We start from the raw sequence: 6,272 nt of genomic DNA on the forward strand, positions 1-6,272 counted from the left end.
TAACGATAAAAATTTTTCAAAATTTTGGTTGATAACTCTCGGTTTTTTGTTTCACTTTCCGACATTGTAAGCCCATGATATACGTAGAATTTCCGAGCATTTCTAACAAGTTTAGGTATACAACGACTAATCTCGTATTAACTAAGTTCCTTAAGCCTTTAACTTCTTTGTACGTCGCCCTGTCAGGACATTTTTTCCCCATTTATTGAACAAAAAGTTTTTTTGGGCAATCAAATGGTTCAATTCTTGTGTTAACCAGGGCTTAGAGTTCCTACTACTTTCACCCCATTTTAAACATTCTGAATGGGTGCGATTCGTTGCCATTCTCACATTGGTAAAAACTCCAACATTCGGTGAGGGCAAGAACTCTGTGATAAAAGTCGAAGAATTCTTGTCGTTATCATGTTGTGACCCTCAGATTTCGATGAGAGCTTTGATTCAAAGATAACAAGAATGTTTTTGGAGTTTAAAGGGGTTGTTGTGACATTGTAAGCAATATTCTGATCTTTTGAAATGAAACAGAGATCAATAAGTGTAAGTGTTTTATTAGTACATCTGGTTGCATCCCTTAGATTAACAATTTCTAATCCTGAAATTGACGCAAAAAGGTCTAATTTAATTCTTGCAATCTTGTTCAGATACTTCAATTTGTAATCTCCTAGCAAAATGACGTTATGTGTTATATTATATGCCCCCTGTACTCAGTTGATCAAGAAAATACTCTCCAAGACGTTTGTTTGGGCAATAAGAAACGTTGACAAGCAACTTTTTATTCAGGAGTCGGTTATATCAACCCAAATGGATTCAAAAAAGCTCTCGTCAACTGTTTCAATGTTTGATTTAATGCTGGCAGTAAGTTTTTGTGGAACAAAAACACTTACACCTCCCCCTTTGAAGCCCCTGTTTTGTCTGATTCACATTTCCCAAAGAATTTTGCAATGCTGTTAGAACATTGTTTTCAACACTGCAATCAGTATCGAACCAGGTTTCAGTTACAGCGCCAAACGTAATAATGGGTGCTGTTTGAAGAAATTGAAAACTCTTCAAACTTTGACAAATAATAAGGAAAAGTAATGGCGAATGACCTGATCCTCTGTTTTTTAACTAACTGGAAAACTCAATCAAGTTCTCCAGTTGAGGCCCTGTGTTCAATTTATTGTCACCTGACAACTTGACACGTACAAGTGAACAAAGAAGTAACAGTTATAGGAGGAAAACAAAAATGAATGAGTCATCTGCTTTAAAAAATACAAACATTAGATTTGTTGGAAAAATACTTTTCAAATGTTCGTTTATGAATTTCAGTATGAGTTTCTCTTCGCATAAGTATACTAAAATAAAAAATTATCAAGAAAGGTTGCACTTTTCTATAGTTCAACAAACCATCAGCCAAATTTATAATTGGTTGAAGGTAAAAATGCTTGTTTTGGATGCTAACCAAAAGAATTGTTTTAACATAACGATAAAAATTTTTCAAAATTTTGGTTGATAACTCTCGGTTTTTGTTTCACTTTCCGACATTGTAAGCCCATGATATACGTAGAAATTCCGAGCATTTCTAACAAGTTTAAGTATACCATGACTGAGTGATGAGTGTCCTCCAACATTGCAGATATATTTTGTTTCCAGTACATTAATTAAGAAAACAACATCAATATCTAAAATGCCACGCAACTCCGTTGCCCAAATTTTTTCATTATAGTTGTCTATGTTTTTGTTATTTTTGCTGCGACCAAAAAACCTTCTTTAACTGGTGGAATTTTGCAAAGTGCAACTTTGAGTGGTGACATTTTCTTGTTAATTTCCGACGCAGATTCCATTAAAACACTAGCGGTTTCAAAACCGCTAATTCCCGAGACAATTTTGTTTTGTCCAACGTGTATAATAAAATTTTCAATCTTGTTATAAGCGCTGTTTTGTTTTGTTGGATAGGTCTTGAGCTTTTGACGAAGGATAAGAATGTCTAGTTGCCCTTGGGCTCAGATCTTTCGCCGGAAACTTTTTGTATGTCGGTTTTATGTTATATCAATTTTGGCCCATCGATATGTTCCTCAGAGACAGTTGTGAGTGTTATAATTATGGCACAATTTTGGTAACATTATTTAAAATAAGGTAAATTTTTGAACTGCAGATTGTTATTGTTACCAATAGAGACAGACAAGCGTCAATGAAATGTCTGATTGGAGTTTCTTTGGCTGAAAATTTTGATAAATTTTCAAAATTTTCAGAATTTTTTAAATCAAAACTTGCACCAATTATGCTATTTTGGCCCACTTTGTTTAAGTTTGCGAGAAGTGGAGACCTTGAAACCGCTGGCACATTCTCTTTAAACTCCAATAGAGAGCTGGGAGAAAATCGGCGCCTTATCAAAGTCTTCTGGAATTGAAAATTTGCTGTTTTTTACAAATTTATCTGATAACTATGCAAAATGCATCAACGTTTTTTTATGTTTGAAATATTTCACTCAATGATTGGCCTCATTCGCAAACATTTGAAACACTGGAAAATTTACAATACGGGCTTCAAAATGAGGGATAGGTTTCATATTATCATGGATACTAACAATGAGAAATTTTTTTAATTTAATTTTGGTGCTGCCTTTTTTCAAAAATTTCTGCTTTGGTTTTTTTTGCGTTTATGGACGAAGAAAAATTTATTCACCGCTCCTTGAAAAACAACTACCATTAACAGGAAAACGAGTCATAAGGTAGATAAAATTTAGTTTTCAGAGAACCTAATGGTTTTTATGGCTTCGAGGAAGAGTTTCAGTAATATTTAACTGAATTCTTCTGTTTTGCTTTTAATTGCTATTCTTTTTGCAGTCTGAATACTAAGCCTAACGGCTTCTTCAACTGGTGTAAGTGGACCTATATTGAGCTTTCGCTTGCTACATAATGTCTCTCAAGACATATGATTTGTTTTAAATGTGAATATAATTGTTTTAAAGAGTTTTCATTGATTTTTTGAACTTGTCATTTTTTATTTTATTTCTGTCAACTTTTAGCTTTACTCAGTAAAAACAGGTTTATTTCATTTTTTTCTAGAATACAACCTAATTTTGTGACGTATTGTTTTAAAAGAACGGTTTCTTGGTTTTGGTACTACGAGTTTTCATACCAAATTTTATGATTTTTGTTGATAATTGCCCATTTTTGCTGCTGTTTTTGTTGGTTTCTCTGGTAAATCGACCCAATTTTTATTAATCTAACTGAAAACAGCTCTATAAAATTCGTAACTGAACGTATTTATTGCGTTCAAAACATAAGGTTTTAAGGGCTGCAACACCGTTCTCTTGCATATTTTTTTTATTTTTTTTATTTTTACCATGTAATCGTCTTCTTATTTCTTGTTGTCTGATGCCAAATATTGGGTAATTAAGCATCTCAGTGGACAGATATAGATACATAAATGAATCCAATAACTGATACCGTTATATATCCAATACTTTTATTGACTTTCAAATTAATTTTTTTCACAAAGAAATAAAAGCGTTCTTCAACTTCTCTCTTTTTTGTTCTGGTTTGCGTTTTGTTCGTAATTGACAAAGTTGTGTCAATTTTCGCAATTGAACCTCATTTTTTGAGAGATCACTTTGATGCTTTTTTGAACCAAACCATAATTTTTCTGCCCGATAAAGGTTTTGACTGGCTTAGACTATTTGTTTCAGAAGAATTTGATGATATTTAGATACTTTTCAACTTTTGTGGTTCTTTTACTGTCATTTTAAATAATCGTTTTACACAAAGATTTTTTGATATTCAAGGGGGAGCAAGTGAAGATTTAATTTTCTAGCGGTTAATATTTTTTTAATTTAATTGCTTCAACACTGTGGTTTCGTAAAAGTGTTTGTGAATTTTTTTGTTCAGCTTGTTTTATTTAATTCAGCTTGTTTTATTTAATTCAGCTTGTTTTATTTTTAGTAAATTTAATTCAGCTTGTTTTATTTTTAGTAAATGTTGTTTTAGTCTTACGACCTAGTTCCACTATTAACCAGTGCAAATATATTTTTTTTAAAAAGCAAGATAAACTGTCTACTCTTTTAGTCGAAAACTTTTGTTTCCTACGAATTTTGAAAAAAATTGTTTTTTAAAAAAAGAAAACGGATTTCTGAGATTCGCCAATCTTATATCTGTTAACTTTTAGTTTAGCATCTCTACAGACAAGTCACGTTCCTTATATATTTAACTACAATTTACTCTTTATAACGGTTCTATTTTCTTCAAATGGTCCTTGTTCTTGGTACAACCAGTTTTCAAAGATATTTCGTTATTTTTGCATATTCATCCACTTTTGTAGATTTTTGTTTTATTTACACAGTACCACAAAAGGGGGGTCCGCTGTTCCCTTGCCAGAAAAACGCAATAATTTTTTTTAAATGTTCAACTGGCTGTGACGTCGTTTTTGTGCAATTTTTTTTGCGAATTTTTTCGTGCAAATTGTTTCTTTTGCCTGTATTTGCGTTCTTTTTGTAATCGTATGACATATCCTGGACAATGAGAAGTCTAAATTGTTCTCTATAGGGGTATAAAATAATCTCTCAATGATTTCATTTGTTGCATAATGTTTCTAATCAGTGTGACATTAATTCTTTTCAAAAAGTCAATGTTAAATTAAACTTTGCCCTTTCGCTCATTTCTTGTCGGTTTGTTACCAAGTCGCACTGAAGAAATTTCCCATATTTGAAGTGCAGGTTGATCTTCTTGAGTACAAGTTTTATATGATACCATTTTGTTTTGTTTATCAATGGTTTTCAATAAATGGACAACGAGTTTTGGTCGTAATCAATATTTGTAATTTTTTGGTTTTTATCGCTTGTTTTTCCTGGTAGTCATGTTATGGTAGTCACAGGTCTCATCGGCCCTCTGAGGTAGATCGTTTTATTTATTTAGTAGTCTGTTGAACGATATGTTGATATGTTCTTTTTTTATTATTTCTTCCTCATTTGGTAGACAATTAAATGAAAAATGTAGATGAGCGGGGTCGGAACTTTATGGGTCCAACGCACATTAACGAGCCTCCTTGTTATATTTAGTCTACGGCATCACACTACCTGGGCTACAGAAAACTTGACTGAGGAGATGAATTACATCTGGTTCCACGAGATATATTCTAGCTTTGTCCTGTTAACATCTCTCTGGTGAGTTATACATCAGCCTGAAGGTCGGGGTGTTTGTCGGTTGGTGGGTAGGTCCAGTTCTATTATAATAATAGAGACTCAATCGCAATTCTTTTGAATTGCTATATTTCTGAACATTAGAGAGAGAGACTAGTGCTATTTTGCATGCTACGCTTGGCATTTATGCGCTTTTAATTTTTTAGGCCTGTTGCATCAACTGAGATTTATACTGAGGCGCATTAGTTAGTTATTTTAGATTAGTCTGAGGCGGCTGGGTGCGCTGCAAGTCGCGGCGGCTCTGTCGTCACAATCGGAATACGAAAATGTATTTAACAAAATTTGAATACAAAATTTAATTCCCACGAAATTGACTAAAAAGCCGTTTTGCAACATCCAGTTGGTCAGCCTTTTAAAGCACTGAAAAGTTGGTCAGAATTGCATGTTCAAAATCGTGGAAACTTTAAGTGTATCCGTAAACACGACTAAGGTAATCCATGCACTTTGGTCACTGTTGTCCACGATAAATGTATCAACTTTTCACGTCGAGACATACTGATGAAGTGAGAAAACGTCACAAGCAAATGTCACTCTTGTCCAGCAAAACCCGCAAAAAATCCCCCACCAAAAGTGTGCATTTTGCGGCTTAATGAAAAGAGTCGAATGGATCCGTTATCATTAATAAACATAATTAAACATTGACTGATACTTCTTTTATGAGCTCTATCGAATCATAATTTATCTGAGAATTTTCGCTTGTATTATTTTAGCAAATTCCAAAATAAATATTCTATATTGAAATTTTAATTTAAAAAACATTTAAATAACTTTACTTGCTCTAAATAAATTTTACTTCGAAACAATTTGGCGGTTGTTTCACGCATTCTCAAATTATCTATTGGCCTAAGAGTAGGGTTTTGGTAAACGTGATGAAAAAATTAAAACTGAAAATTAAAACGAAAATGGAAATTAAACTAATTTGTTTATTCTCCGTACGTACAAAAATGACATTGCCAATTCTATTCCTGATCGTTTAATTTACGACGCGCGGCTTGATAATTGTGATACGGGTTCTGTTTTTTATCGCTCCATTGGTTTTCAGACATTTCATCAAACAGCCAGCCAATATACTAAAATTGACTGAGCGAAGCACGAAAAA

Source organism: Convolutriloba macropyga, chromosome 7 (genome assembly GCF_964194025.1).
Source record: "Convolutriloba macropyga chromosome 7, txConMacr16.3, whole genome shotgun sequence".
Lineage (NCBI taxonomy): Eukaryota > Metazoa > Xenacoelomorpha > Acoela > Convolutidae > Convolutriloba > Convolutriloba macropyga.